We start from the raw sequence: 16,900 nt of genomic DNA, 5'->3' as shown, positions 1-16,900 counted from the left end.
ATCTGATGAAGGACCTGCAGCTGGACACGACGATAGCGCAGTCCTGAAGTATCAACTAGTCTCTCCCCTCTGAAGGCCTCCCTCCCCTCCCTTTACCTCTCTACAGATAAAGCATTGTCGGTATAATTCCGGTTCGCGTGGCTACGGAAGACATTCATAGCGGAAGCGCTAAAAATTCTGTATTATAAATTTTAAGGCCAGACAAGTAGTTTGTTGAGGGTTGATTTGTAGGGAAGGACAACACGCCTGTGCACATATATTCAAACGCACATACCTATAGACTGAACTCGTAATGTGCAAGTGCACGCCATCAGCATTGTCACTGTTTCGCGTTTTTGAAGTTTGCGCAGAAAGAACTTAAGAGTTTTCTGTTAAAACGGTGTCGTGTTAGCGGCCCTAATGATCGTTGCAACGGAAGTGAATCAATCAAAACTAACTTTAGCTGGACAATAACTTTATTCTAGAGATGCTATAAAGCCAAAACAATCTCTGTTATTTTAATTTCCTATTATCAATGTAATTGTAGAATAGTACAATCTACATTGTTAAAAGCGCTATATAAATGAAGATGACTTGACTTGACTTGACTTGACTTGAGGGTAACTAAACCCCTGGTCAGAGCCTGACTCCACCCACTGGCAATATTTGAAAAATCCTAGAAAAGTGGGTAGACCCCAGCGGAGATAGAGGGGACGAACTGAGGGCAGGGCTGAGCGGGGGGGGGGCGTGCACCTGAGACCCGCTGTCAGACTCTAAAATGGAGAGTGACTCACAGGGTTGCAAGACGACGTAAAGTACATGCATCTGATGAGTTTTATCGAGTTGATGTCAATAGCACGCACTCTCTGTAGGCATATTCATAGTGATGGGGACGAGACCACCTATGCCGAGTCCGAGTCAAGACCGAGTCTTTGAAGGGTCGAGACTGAGTCGAGACCGAGTCCGTTGGTTTTCAAATACAGTCGAGTCCGAGTCAAGACCGAGTCTTTGAGGAAGCAAGTCCGAGTCGAGACCGAGTCTTTAGGAGTTGAGACCAAGACCATAAAAACATGTCAGTTTTCATATTCATGATTTAATATCACCCCAGTTAATAATCAACAGTTAGGGCTACAGACTAAGCTAGATTGGGAATTGTTTAGAGGAGCAGTCATAACGTCTTAATATGGACTATGCTGAAGTGAAGTCACTGACACTGACCTACTGACACTCACCGGGGCGGTTCAGCGCAAAGAGGAGGCATGTTCCGGCGCAAACGTTCCCTCATGCTATTTTACAGGTTTAGAAAACAATTGCGCCACTGACCGAAAAAAAACAGTTTAAAGTCAGTGGCGCGTTGCGCATGTTATTCATATGCTATTTTAAGGGCGCATGCTTGGCCTTAATCAATGTAGCGTGTGCACAACGCGCATACACTTTGATTCTCTCATCTACACACAGACGCAGCAGTTATAATTTTTGCAAATCATACATTATTACAATAGATAGATAGATAGATAGATAGATAGACATTTTATTATAAAAGCTTACATCTAGCTTACACATTTACCCAAATTAACATACGCCTGTTTAACCGAAGTTAATTTGGGTGTGTTTCTCCATCCCCAATGTCCCTGACGAGAACGTCGGTCTCCTCGGCTGTGAACCGCTCCTCGCGTGCGCCTGGCAAATCCACCGTTATAATAGGAATCCGCTTTAGGACAAGCGCGCCTGCTCTTAAAGGGAATGTGAGATGTCGCTCAGATTGGTTTATTTCACGTTACGCCCAAACCACACCTATGAATAATGAAGCTACTTCAGACCAACCCCTTTTAGATTTGCGCCGGGTGCAAGAGTCATTTATCCCGCCGGGAAAATAGCAACAGCGCCCAAGACCCGCCCACAAAGTTACTTGCGTTTTGCGCTTGACACTTGCGTTTCAGATCGTTAAAATAGGGCCCTACATGTCACGTCTGTCACGTGTCTTTACGGGATTTTTACGGGTTGTGTGTGAACGCACTCTCTGATTCCGGAAAATCACTGGCAGTGTGAATGAACCAAAATCAAACGAACCCGGGTCAAATCCTGTGTCACTTTATCGGTGTATTTTCCGGAATCTCTGTGTGAAAGGGGCTTATGAGTGTACACACACCGGCAGCGCCTTTCGGCAATATACATTTAGTTTTACATTAATTTACAGAAATCAGCTGCTTGAATGAAAATTGCTGATGTTATCGGATTTTCAGGTGATATTCTCAATTCATTCAGTTAAGGGACGCTCTGAGGTAAAGTGAATTCAGACTGCAGACTTAGCAACGATTGTATTTAATTGTACTGTACAATCATAACATAGTACAGGCATTATCTTAATTTCATAATGTCCTTAAACATAACAATATTGCTGGCCATAAACTGAGAAAGTGCGCGTCCGGTGTGCAATACCTCGAGTTCATGTCCTAGACGGTGTGCGACCCCCTATAGATATAAATAAACGGCTCTGACGGCAGTATCTTTGCATTGCACCATGGGATGTCATTTTCAAATAATGCCTGTCAACATTGCATTTTATTATTATTGTTGTTATGTGTTGTGTTTTTTTTTTTATATGAACATAAAAAAATGCGTTGGAAAAAAAAAATCTCGAGGACTCGGTCTGAAATTACGAGTCCTTCTCCCTCCTACTGTGGTCCGAGACCGAGTCTTTGAAGGAACAAGTCCAAGACGAGTCCGAGAAAGCAGAAATCGGTCTTGAGTCCGGTCTCGGACTACTACATATTCATATTTTGCCTTTATGTGAAAAATCAAGCAAAATGCACCGGCACATTTGTCGACCCCAGAGGATTAACTTTAGCCTAACCATAAATTGTGATTAAAATATATATGATCACTCACATCAAGACGCCGCTGCGGTGGTGGAGTCCATGCAGGAGGAGTAGCATTTGGCACTGCGTAGCCTTTCAGCGCGAGCTGTGTGGAGAAGCCCATTTCCACCTCTATTGCGTTGGAGAAGCAATCCCGCGTAAAATGCAGGTTGCACACTTGAGCTCTAGGCAGGAACTCACGGTCTTCCAGGCCAAGTGCATGCAACCACTGGCGCCTAAATTCCAAGTCTGCTGGAAAGCTATGCAGTGCTGTTGCAACCAGCAACACTACACCTATGTACCCTCCTGACCACTGTACTAAATACAGATAAATCTACGCTAGCTCGTACCAAGGGTGTGGTGAGCTCGTACCAAGAGCGTGGTGAGCTGGAACCTGCTTACGGCACGTAGTACCGCTTACGTCACGTAGTACCGCAAACATCCAATAGGAAAATTCAACTGCAGTAGCCACCATTCAACCTGAAGAGGGCAGCACTCAGACGTTTTTACACCAAATATTGTAGAATTAAAACACTTTATACCCAAATGTCAAAAAAAGTTACTTGAATCAATGAACAGCACTAACAAAGCCACATTCTTACAGATCATTAACTAAAAAAAGTTGGTTTAGTTACCCTTTAAAAAATATGCTAAACACAAGCATACTTTTAATACATTTCTAAAAAGTATACTTATAAGTACTTTGGTAATAAATATATGCTTAGTTACACTTTTAAGAAATATGCTAAACGCAAGCATACTTTTAACATATTTCTAAAAAGAACACTACAAGTACTTTGGTAATAAATATATGCTTAGTGTTGGAAACTTCTCCTTCGTCAAAGCAGAGAACAGGAGACGTTGGGATATCTTTCAACAGAAGTTACTCTTTATTGAAAACTCGCTGTGCGTTGCTGTAGTCATCCAACTCAAGTCTGACTAAGGAACGTTGCCTTGCAATTTATATACATTTAGGGGGAGGGATTTACATTGAGGTTGAACATAGCATGTAAATGAAGTAGCCTACATGAGTCAGCTCGTTTACAGAGATTTCCTGATCTCATCAGCATAACAGTGTCATTCACATGCATAAATGCTAATCCAATCAGCCTGACAGTATCACCCATGCTTTCACATTATCATAGCTTAACTTGGGACAATGACACTGTTCAGGAGGTGCATAAAGACAAAAGACAAAAGGTTAATGTCAGACACCTGGATTGCTTGACTTAATCTTCTTTGAATATCATCATCTATGCCTCAAATGCTAAATTCAATCTACTAAACTTTCTCAGTTTATATACTATTGTATTGGAAACCTAAATTAAACATTTAATAAATTTGTAATACAACAGTTCCCCCTTTGAGAGTACTAATAACTCTCACAAAATACAAATTTAGACACTTAAAAGTTCATTCTTGTAACTTGTGATCGTTACAGGCACATAGCACATGTTCTGTGTTGCTTATCCGTAATTGCATGCTGACACAGAAACAAACATGCAATTAGGGTCCGTGAAGTTCTTACGGGTAATAGTCTTTTCTGGTTGGAACTGTCATTTTCTCGTGAGAGACGTGAGTCCTTTGTTGAATGAAACACTTGATACTGTGGACGCATAGATAGTACACCAGTAGGAGAAACAACAGCAAAATTGCTGTTTCCTTGATCCACAGCCAGGGTTTACCTAACAAGTTTCCGAACCATGAAGAATTATCTTCAGTCATCTTTTGTAATTTTTTTGAAAGATCAAGAATGTCTTGTTGGATTTTGTTCAAGTTCTCTGTTGGATCAATTAACCCGGTGCAGCACTCAGGGCCGACAATGGTGCAGGCTCCCCCTTGCGTTGCAAAAATATAATCCAAGGCCGCTCTGTTCTGTAAGATCATCAGGGCCAAAGCCGTATCATTGGCCAATTTCTGTACAGAATTCGATAAGCTTCTGACTTGATCAAGGGCCTGCATGACACCATAAGACGGGATTAATGCTCCAAGAGTTCTTGATCACCATGTTTGTGCACAAGTGAGTCCTAGAATGCAGCCATCTTCTTTGTTCGTGGTAGAAGCTGAATTTTGTAGATGTGGAGAGCTTGGAGTGGAGTGTGTATTTTCTCTGATAGCCGGCAGAACATAAACCAGGGTGCACCTGCCGTTGAATTGGCTGGGCAGGATGTTGTAGACAGAAGTTCCACATAACCAAAAAGTGCCAGTCGGTGGAGGAATCATACACCACTGATTTATTGCAAAGAGTTTCAGGAGGGATGGTGTCCTGCGGAGACACTCTTCTAAGTCCTTTTCCTCTTTTCCTGCTGATGGAGTAATGTCCACATGGGATTCTGTTCTCATTTCGACCACAAAGCTGCAACGTTCACAAGGAATTTCACCCAAGGGAGTCGAGGCTGGAGCATAATTTTCCATGCACCAAGGAAAAGTCATTGGCAAGAGTAGATCTGTCATGATGGGAGTAGCTGAAGTTAGGTTGCAGGATGGTAATCCAGGAATGCAACACGGAGAAGCTGGGGGAGTTGTGATGTTGAGACATGTATTCTTGTTGGAGATGGGGTGTGCCACCCATGGGATTCCTGCTCATACTGAAGGCGGGTGTGGCATGCAAACGTTCTTTCCAGCAAACAAGGCGTTTCTTGACATATTCATCAGCTCTAAGAATATGTTGTTTCTGGAGACTACACTTTGTGTGATGTCCATGATGGTTAGTAGTACGACAATCTTGATCATGTTGATGGATGACTGAAGTTCCCGTATGTGAGTCTCTGCGTTGTGTATTTTTTTCTTTTTCTTTTGTGATAGTTGGCTTGGCAGTGGGTCTAGTTGTTTTCTTGAGGTTGTGGCTTCATTATGCAGGTGTGGAGGTCGGTGCATATGGGTCTCGGGACAGCCATCAAGTGGTATCTGCACAGAGGAAGAAAGAAAACAAAAGACAGATAGAGCAGTATTTGTTCAAACACTAGGGTTGTATCCTTTTCTGAGTCTGCTATTGTTGTTCCTTATTTCCCTATTTCTTAATTCCAGGGACACCTAAAGAACAGTGAGGTAAGGATGGACTAGTGGATGGGGAAGGCCTATGAGGGAGTCTTCACCACAGGGTTGGATTCGGTTGCATTCGGTTCTTCCCTGGGCTCCTCACTGGTCCGTGTCCTATCCTATCCCTGCAGGTGGGGGAACAACTTTACAGTGTGACACATGAGTCCAGGTTTTCTTTCCTTGTGCCACTTAGGCTCTAATGGCTTGTTTCTGAATGACTTTATCATGACCCATTGACCTGGGATGATTGTGTGTCCACCTTCTGGTGGAGTCTGCCAACCAGACTCAACTCTCTCTTTGGCACTCTGTACTGCCTTTGTGAGGTTTTCACAGTAAGCAATCAGGGCATCTGAGGCAATGTGTACATCAGCATTTCTAAGATCAATCACACCTGGCATCTGCATCGGGCGTCCAGTAATAATCTCATGAGGGCTCAGTCCTACTGATCTGTTAGGTGACGCTCTCATACTACACAGTACTGCTGGCAGCGCTTCGACCCATGATACTCCTTCCTGATGCATTTTGCTTAGCCTGGTTTTGATTGTTCTGTTCGATCGTTCAACCTGTCCTGATGCTTGTGGCCTATATGGGCAGTGAAGATTCCACTTAATCTTCAACATTCTAGACACTTCCTTGACTACCTGTCCTGCGAAGTGTGTACCTTGATCTGAGTCAATGCAATCTGGTAATCCCCATCTGGGAATGAAATCAGTGACAAGACATTTAGCAGTATGTGCAGCTGTAGCACGCCCTGTTGGATAAGCTTCTATCCATCTTGAGAACTTGTCTATTACTACCAAAACGTCAGTTTTTCCCTTACAACGAGGCAACGATATGTAATCAACTTGCAGGTGACGAAATGGTCCTGGTGGAGCTGGGATATGTGTTGCTGTTGTGGTTGCTGCTGGCACATCATTATTTTTCTTACATGTAACACATCTCTTGACTGTTTCGGTGTCTAACTTTCTGAATTTTGGATTCCACCATTGATTTGAGAACCTGTGATTCATTGTTGCTGGACCACTGTGACCCAAATTGTGTATTTGTTGAGCCAAATATGGCAGCAGTGATTCGGGAGCAACATACTTTCCCCCTTTGGTCCAGCAACCGGATGAATCCACAGTGGCTCCTTTGTTTAACCATGTCCATGCTTCATATAGAGGAACGTCTTTGTACAGATCAATGATTGATTCAGGAGGCAGAATTGTCTTCTGTGCTGTACTTCCTGAACACACTTGTACAGTTGCATAGGAACAAGCCTGTTTAGCCGCTACATCAGCAAGAGCATTACCTTTAGCTTCCGTAGTATTAGTTGTGAGATGTGCTTTCACTTTGATCACCGCTAATTTCTTTAGAAGTTTCATGGCAAACATTAGATCTTTCACTAATCCAGCATGCTTAATGGGGGATCCAGCAGAAGTTAAAAACTGTCTGCTTTGCCAAATGACACCAAAATCATGAATTACCCCAAAAGCATACCTGGAATCTGTGTAGATATTTGCAACTGATCCTGAAGCTAGCGTGCATTCTCTAGTTAAGGCTACTAGTTCTGTAGCTTGAGCTGAAAAATGATCTGGAAGACGACCTGAAGCTACCACTTCAGTGGTGGAAGTTACTACATAACCTGCTCGTCTGTTACCTTCAATGACTTGAGCTGAACCATCAACAAACAACTCAAATTCAGATTTCTCTAAGGGAGTTTCTTTTACTTCACTCGTAGGTGTGTATGTAAGCGTAACACAATCGTGAGTCATTTCTCCTTCATCCTCTAACACAACTTCAGTCATTGCAGACATCATACATGAGGATGGGTTTGTGACTGGTGCACGCTGTAAAACAATGTTCGGGGCTGTGAGGGTAGTTACATTTAGAGTGCATTTTACATTTACATTCTGACCTAACACCATTACTGATGTACCTGTACTGATACACCTGTACTGTAGCATAACATTTAAGGCTGTGAGTCTACTTAAGGCGAGACACGGCAGGCAAAAAGTTTATTTTTTTTTTTACTGGTCAATTTTGAGATTTTTGGATATTTGTCTTCAATAACATGTCTTCTTTCAGACTGTGGTAAAAAAAAGTCAGAAATACACATTTAGGTCTTTATTTTATTACACTTTGTCTGTTTGCGTCTGTAGATTTCGTGTGAATTCAACAAAAGTTGTCGTTGTAAATCATCCCGCCGATCCGCGATCTCTGTCTGCTCTCTGTCATCACAGGCACGGCTGGAAAGCTCTCTCTTCACTGTACAATGCTGTCGGATCCAAATATGGTCATTTCCTTTTTATCAGCAACCAATCGCGAAAGTAAAAGGGCTGAATGCGCAATCTCATTGGCTGATGATAAATCTTTAAAGCCTGTTTTCTCAAAATGACCTTTCTCTCATACTCCAAGTCCGAAATCTCCACTTCAGTAGCACCGATACACACCAAACCTTCCAGTCTTGTACCTAGTTATATTATGAAGACATTTACAGAGGGATTTGTAAATATATTATTCCTAGCCTGATTTATATAACATTTTATTACAAAACACATAGCGAAAAAAATTTTTTTAAGGCTATTGACAGTATATTCTGATTTACAGGATAACAAAAGTAGATATCCATAAATCCCTCTGTAATTTTTTCCCCATCTAATATGTGAACACAATGAAAAAATAATTTTTAATCTGGCTTTATCCAATACTCAGATTTCGTTTTTTAAAATATATACAAATTAGCACATATTTAATTAGATATTGCCTAATTTGCATATTTAAACATTAAATTACAGAAAACTTGTAATACATTTTTTTCTCATCTTAATGTAGGTAATCAACTGGGAAAGTTTCATGGTGATATCTGCTAGTTAAAATTTTTACCCTATTCACCTGTAGTGTCTCGCCTTAACCAGTGTCTCCCAAAGGAAGGCTGAAACAGTCACTTTCCTTTTGTTCTATTAAACAAAAATAAGTCTTTTATCTTTGTTGTAAGTTCCTAGGGAAATAAAGCACTCACAGCCTAAATGGTTAACACCTTATCAAGTTGCCCCACAAGTGTAATGACGAGGGGAGGGGCTGCTTCAGAGTAGCAAGCAGGCTGAGTAGAAGCTGAGTAACATTGTTAACTTCTCTAAAGTTCTTTTTGTTTTTCCTACACTCTTTTCTCCAATGTCCATGCTTACCACAGTAATAACAACTGCCCTCTCTCCCAACTTCCGGTGTGAGAACGCTAGGCGCGCTTGTGCTGCCGCTTCACGCTGGTACCTGTTTGTCTGCTGTTGTTACGTCTGTTTTTTGGATATGTTTTTTTCTTGGAATCGATCTTCTTGGATTATTCACCGGACTATTTTACACTCCTGAAACACGTTTTGGATTGTTCTCTGGACTATTTACACGCTCAAAAGTTCTTGGATAACTGACCTGGCTGTTTCCGTGATCCTGTCACACTGATCGGCTACGAGCCCTCTCCATTCCTATCCTCATATCCCTCGCGACATCTGATACTGTGAGTCTCCCCTCTCTTTATCATTTTGTGGTGTCAATCCTTGGTATGGTTGGGTAGCCTTCCCTTCTGTGGATTGTGTGGATTGTGGGTCTGATACGGACCGGTTCTGGCTAACGTAGTTAAACCGATAAATTGTTGTGTAGGTCGCGTTGGTCATCACTGGTCATGTCGTCACGTATCCACTTGCCGGTTTTGTTCTTTGGTCTTTTTTGGTTTTTGCTGTTTTTGAATGACATTAGTTTCCCTGAGGTGGCTCTACAATTTTCTGCAGCCCATCTCAGAACATTTAAAGGATCGTTCTGATTGGCTCCGGAAACTTATAAATGGTGTGAACAACTTGGAGTTTTACGCCGACAGCGCTACATTCACCAGTCGCGGAAGAAACTTCGGAATTATCATTACTCCTCTTCTAATAACATTCCAGTTGTCCGTACCAACACCCGTGCGTCGGATACAACACGGCTGGAAAATCGTTCCATTAACCTTGGAAATCTAAGATCATTGCGTTTTGATCCTGACCTCGGAACCTGCAGACGCGCATCTTCAGACCTGCAGTGTGCGCTGTTGAACACACGCTCTCTAACTGATAAAGCATCAGTGCTGAATGACATAATCACTGACATAAACCTGGACATGCTACTTCTGACGGAAACCTGGCAGGTTCCTAATGACCTTTTCAACCTAAACCTCTTAACTCCACCTGGGTACATCTATTTCTCTCAACCGCGTCTTCATCGTAGAGGTGGAGGGCTGGCTGTAGTTTGCCGTGAGACCATTAAAATTTCAAAGATCGAGTTTCATGATGTTTCAGCATTTGAATACCTTGCGCTGAAAATGACTGGCCAAACGCAACTGGCTGTAATCTTAATTTACAGACCTCCAAAATGTCCATCTGACTTTTTCTCTGAGATTAGTGCATTGCTTACTCTTGTCTGTGGTAATTATTCATCTGTAATTCTGCTTGGTGATTTTAATATACATGAAAACACTGCACAATGCAATGAATTGATGTCTGTACTGGACTGTTTCAACCTAACTCAACATGTAACTTTTGCTACTCACTCCAGGGGTCATATACTGGATCTCATATGTACATCTGGCTTAAATAATATCCTTGTAAATGGTTCTGACTTTGCTTTCTCAGATCATAAGCTCATTAGCTTCAGTTGTAGCTTTCCAATACCTATATCACCACTGAAGAAAATGCTGACTTATCGTAAAATTAACTCTGTGAATCCATCTTCCTTCTCTGCTTCAATAAGGGCTTCCACCTTGTCAGAATGTCTACTATCTAACTGTCCGTCAGAAATCTGCTGTATATACAATAACGCTTTGTGTCAAATACTTGAGAGCCATGCTCCTGTTAAAACGAGACTGGTTCCATCTACTCGTGCCTCACCCTGGTTCACTCCTGAACTACGAACAATAAAAACTGAGGGTCGCCGCCTAGAAAGACTATACAGGAAAACTGGACTTATCGTGCACTCTTTGGCTTTTAAAGAACACTTGCTTAAGTACCGTACAGCCCTTAACGATGCTAGATCCTCTTATTTCACCTCTACCATTAGGAATTCCAAGTGCAGGCCCAAATCACTCTTTGCAATGGTTAACAAACTCACAAACCCACCACAACATGTTATTGCGGGCTCTGTAAGGCTTGTAAATAGCTTTTCTCAATTCTTCTCCGATAAATTGAAGTCAATCACTGCATCCATTATCAAAAACACTCCTCATATAAGTGACTCAAATGTTCATTTAAAGTTAGCTGCTTCCGCTCACTCAACAAACTATCTCTCTGCTTTCACTCTAACTACTCCTGCTGCCATAAGTGACCTAATTGTGACATCAAATTCCACATCCTGCCAGCTTGATCCTACACCTACTGTTTTGCTTAAGTTGTGGGTGCCCGAGGTTGCACCCTTCTTAACACACATGATAAACTGTAGTTTGGCGTCTGGCATTGTTCCAGCAGAATTAAAAATGTCTGGGGTGACCCCCATTCTTAAAAAAACAGGCCTAGACCACCTAAATATGGACAATTACAGACCAATATCCAACTTAACATTTTTAAGCAAAGTCCTTGAAAGGGTTGTTGCTTCACAATTGCGATCACATTTGGATGGTAATGGTCTTTTTGAACCTTTTCAGTCTGGTTTTCGCCCATCACATAGCACTGAAACTGCCCTTCTTCAGGTGGTTAACGACATTCTTTTGTCCATGGATTCAGGGCTGATAAGCATCTTGATGCTCCTTGATTTAAGCGCTGCTTTTGACACAGTCTGCCATGAAATAATGATCTCTAGGCTTTCTGATATTGGCATCACTGGCTCTGCTCTTTCCTGGCTCATTTCCTACATTAGCGACAGAAAGTATTACATCACTATAGAGCAAGCAAGCGTTGTGTTGTTCCCTGCCCACGTTATATCACGGGTGGGGACACACACTTCAGCTTTAAGTTGCTTGTTTGGGAGTGGAGCATGCCAACAGTCAGTTCTCGAGGGGGCTGACTGAGCATTGCGAGAAGCTGTCCGTGAGGACGCTCCGCTCCCGCCGGCCGTTCTTCGAGGAGGACGGTTCGGTGCGCGCCCCTCGAGGCGCGGGTCCCGCTGCTGCCGAGGCACGGCATCGACGCGCATCTTGGGGATCGCAAAGGGTTCTAACAAACACCTGTTAGATCCAGTGCCTTATCTCGGGGAGAAGCACGATCTGCGGTTTCTCCTCCCCGGGATGAGGCACCAATGCTGCGATTTTCCAGTTCCGAGGAATTGGTATCGTTAGTGTTTTTGTTTAAAAAATAAATAAATAAATAAAAGAAAAATATCAAAATAAGGCAGATGTTTGTGAGTTTTCAATAAATAAATAAAGTCAGCTCATAACTCTGTTGAATAAAGAGGAGCTTATAAAAGGAGGTTTTATCTAGTGCTGTTGCTAAATTAAATATTACTGGCCAGCCGAACATATATGAGAGTGAAAATATAAGGAAAAACTCTATATCTCAGCCTCCTTGTCGGGGAGTGCCGTTTTTTCCCTATCTCCACACTGAGGTGTCGAGATCGTGGAATAAACCGGTTTCTATTTATGTGTTTTATCCCTAAACTTCTACTATAGTAATGTTATGGGTATTAAGTATCATGGTATGACAGTGCCTCGGGTTAAAGAGACGCTTGCGAGCTATCTCTCTCCCGGGTCGAGGACCATCATAACCCCGACGTTACCCACCAGCCATCATAAATAATAGATAAATATTATTAGGCAGCACTGGTAGGTAAAGTATATAAGGACATGGATGAATGTGAGGATGTAACAGCACTGACGCTATTCGAGAATTGCGTCGCGCAACAGATAAACTATACCGGGGAGTGACGGTTTCGAGAAATCGTTTCTCCTCGGCGTCCTCTGGGTGGCGACTCTCTGAGGAGGGTCACAGCGCTGCCAGTTCGGTTGTTTCCTGCTGGTGGCCACAGAGTGATATATATTTACATATATATGTATATATATATAGTTTTTCTGATGTAAAGAAAAATTAAGATAAAATATGTCTGTTCTTCTGGACGCTCCGCTTTCAAAAATTGAAGAAATAAACTCTTCAGCGGCGTTCCAGAGATTTCTTCCTCACCGATCTAATGTTCCTGAGACTGCTGGGCGGGAGCAGTCTCAGCCTACTTAAGCTCCTCGCAGCATAGAGTGCGGCTAAACAGAGATTCGCAATTCAGGCTCATCCACAATCGAGGGGGACCTGGGTGGCAGTCGCAGTCTAGCCAGTTAGAGATATGCAAGATCTGAGGACTGTTTTATCTCTAAAATAGCTTGGAAGAAGAAGCCCTGAGGCCGAGGCTGCAGGCTTCTGAGGGTGATCCCCTCCGGGGTAGGGACGGTTTTGAGAAATCGTTTCTCCTCGGCGCCCTCTGGGGTGTGACTCTCTGAGGAGGGTCGCAACGCTGGCAGTTCGGTTTTCCTGCCGGTTTGCCGTTTCAGGACACCGAGGTGTCAGCGTCCCCAAACGATCCTCCGAGGAGGGTCGTAGGAACAAAGCTAGTTAGAGGTAGGCAAGATCTGAGGACTGTCGTTATCTCTAATAAAACTTAGACAAGAAGTCCTGATGCTGAGGCTATCAGGCTTCTGAAGGTTCCTCTGGGGCAGGGACGGTTTTGAGAAATCGTTTCTCCTCGGCAACCTCTGGGGTGCGACTCTCTGAGGAGGGTCACAGCGCTGCCAGTTCGGTTGTTCCCTGCCGGTTCTCTGTTCAGGGCACCGAGGTGTCAGCGTCCCCATACGATCCTCCGAGGAGGGGCGTAGAACGGTCAGTTCGGTTGTTCCCTGCCGGTTCGCCGCTTCAGGGCACCAAAGTGACTGTTCAACCAAATCCAGAGGCCAGTCTCGAGAGACTGGTTCCCCTAGTAGAATTTCTGGCAGCGTGGAAACTACTGCCACATATTTCTCAGTGGGTCCTGCACACTATAGAAAAGGGTTTCAGAATTCAGTTCGCTTCTCGTCAGCCCAGATTTCTAGAGGTCCTCCCCACAGTGGTGGACCCCGAGCAGGCTCTGGTTATGGAGCAGGAAGTACTGACACTTCTACAAAAGGAGCTATAGAAGGGGTTCCTCCTCCCAGCAGACAGTCAGGGTTTTACAGCCGTTACTTCATTGTTCCGAAAGAGGATGAGGGGTTGCGTCCTATTCTAGACCTGCATCAATTAAACAGCAGGTTTCAGAATCTCAAGTTCAAAGTATGCTTACGCTAAAATGATTGTGTCACAGATTCAGTCCGAGGACTGGTTTGTCACAATAGACTTGAAGGACGCTTACTTATCTATCCATCCTCATCACAGGAGGTTCCTGAGGTTTGCTTTCAGAGGCGAAGCATACCAGTATCGGGTTCTTCCATTCTGCCTTTTTTATCACCCCGCACCTTTACAATATGCGTGGATGCAGCTCTGGCTCCTCTGAGACTCCAGGGCATTCGCATATTATACTTTATCGATGATCGGTTGATCCTAGCTCAATCTGAGCAGATGGCAGTTCGGCATCGAGATGTCGTTCTGTCTCATTTAAAGATGTTGGGGTAGCGGGTCTTTGGCAGGACCATCTTCCTTTTGGCACATAATTGGCTAGAAGTGATGGCGGTATTCCGAGAATCTCAATACTTCCTGTCAGACCCGAGAGGTCACCATGTGCTTGTCCTTCCGGACAACACACTGATGGTCTCGTATATCAGAGCATATATCCTGTTGAGGCAGGGGCTGAGGCCCGGGGAATGGAGACTTCATCCCGAGGTGGGGGAGCACCTTTGGGGGAACTTCGGTCAAAACTCAAGTCTACCTTTCGCATCATTTATACAATGCATTGCCCTATGTGGTTCTCCCTGACGCATCCAGCTCTGCTTGAAATGGATGCAACGTATTAGGTGTGGTTGCGGCTACACCTGTACGCATTTCCCGATATCTTTGCTTCCGGGAGTTACTCTCATCCGGAGTTATGGATACTGTGGGCTCGGTCTCTGAGGGGGCCCAGCTCATAGATTCAGGTCTCTCGACTGAGGTCATGGAGACCATACTCCAGTCTAGAGCTCCCTCCACGAGAAGACTGAATATGCATTGAAATGGACACTGTTCTCTGCCTGGTGCGGAGAACGCCTTCTGAATCTTGCTATCTACCCTATGGTACAGTTCTTGATTTCTGCAATGAATGTTTCTTTGCTGGGTTATCTCTGAGGAGAGATCCTTATTTCATCTTCTCCGTGGTACATGAGGCTGAGGCCTGCACGTACTTGGATTTGCACCTGGTATGGTGATAGTCTTTCTTCACCCCTTGCCGGTTTGTATTTCTAGGTCCCTACTAAATTTGTGGGTCATTTGTGCTGCAGGCCTTCTGTCCTCCACCTTAATACCCCAGATCAGGAAAAACTGAATCTGTTTTTGCCCTGTCCGGGCTTTGGATGCTTATGTCCACAGAGCTGCCCTGTGGCATATATATAAGAGCAGTTATTTGTCTGCTTCGGGTTACCTAAGATAGGTTGCCCTGCATCTAAACAGATAATGAGCAAGTGAGTAGTTGAGGCTATCTCACTTGCTTATGAAGCGTCCGGACAGCCTTCACCTTTGGCTGTCCCGGCCCATTCTACCAGGAGTATGGCTGCCTCTAAGGCTTTATTATCAGGAGTTTCACTCTATGACATCTGTAATGCGGCAGGCTGGTCCTCACCGCTTACATTTGTTAGATTTTATGACTTGGACCTAGGCTCCACTCCAGGGTCTAGGGTGCTTGTTTCCTAGTGTGCGCATGGTCTTCATACAGAACAGGCATTTGTCATATGGCGTCGTGGGTATAGGGTTCCCACCGCGTCTCGACGCAGCTCGAGTTCCCTTGAAAGGGAACGTCTCAGGTTACGTATGTAACCCTGGTTCCCTGAGAGGGAACGAGACGCTGCGTCGCCTTGCCATACTCCCTGCATGCCTGTGATCGACTTGCTTCGGCTTTTCAGAAGCTGTCGCGGTCTGTTTTCAGGGGTGCTTTATAGTTTCCTGGTCGATGACGTCACCCGCCTATGACGTCTCGTCTTTCCATTGGACTGATTATACATGTGCTTCACGACGCAATCACGCAGGGCGTTCCCACCGCGTCTCGACGCAGCGTCTCGACGCAGCGTCTCGTTCCCTCTCAGGGAACCAGGGTTACATACGTAACCTGAGACGTTTTTGATATGCGACGCGCCGATGCACGCAATACTATGCGTTGTCGGCGGGGGCGACATTGCAAGTATTGTACATTAATTCAAGTATATTATGTTTACAGAAGAAGGTTTGAATACAATGGCGGGCGAAGAGAAAAAAATATGCGAGCTTATGCGCATACATCTTGTCTACAATATGTGTGTGTGATTTTGGTAGGGTGACAGTTGTAGGTTACAGTTTGACAAAAGCACAATGTTGTGTTTTACATAAATATAAGTAGGCTAAACACTTTGCAGTTTTAATGATGTCCTATATGAACAAAATGCACACACACACACACACACACACACATTCCAGCATTGCAATCTTGACATCGGAGCCTGTTATTAAGCTGCGTCCAAAACGCGAATAGAGCGTCAAATTCGTGTCTATCGCGTCTAGTTCGACGCTTGAACATTTTGAATCCATTCGCGCGTCCAAAGCGAAAGCGAGCGTTTGAAGCGAAATAGACGTGCGTTCAGAACATAGGTTCAGAACTATGATTCTACTATGACTCTACTACCCCCTGTTGCGTGAGCGGTGTATTGCATTTCATATGGCAAGCCAAAGTATTCATAAACGCCTGGTCGGGCGTCTGATTGCACACTGACACGTCAAAAGCGTGCGTTTCGACCGGCAAACGCGCGTGCGATTTGCCATAAAAGCGCACGTTCTTAACGCGCGCTTTGTGGTCGCGGAAAACGCGCGTCACAAACGCGCGGTTTTTGCATCAAAACGCGCGTCCTCGACGTGTGATTTGCCATTTAAAACGCACGTTTGCAACGTGCGCTTTGGGGTCACCGAAAACGCGTTTTTTTGACGCGC

This window comes from Rutilus rutilus (genome assembly GCF_951802725.1).
Source record: "Rutilus rutilus genome assembly, chromosome: 22".
Taxonomy (NCBI): Eukaryota; Metazoa; Chordata; class Actinopteri; order Cypriniformes; family Leuciscidae; genus Rutilus; species Rutilus rutilus.
This window is presented reverse-complemented; position numbering follows the sequence as displayed.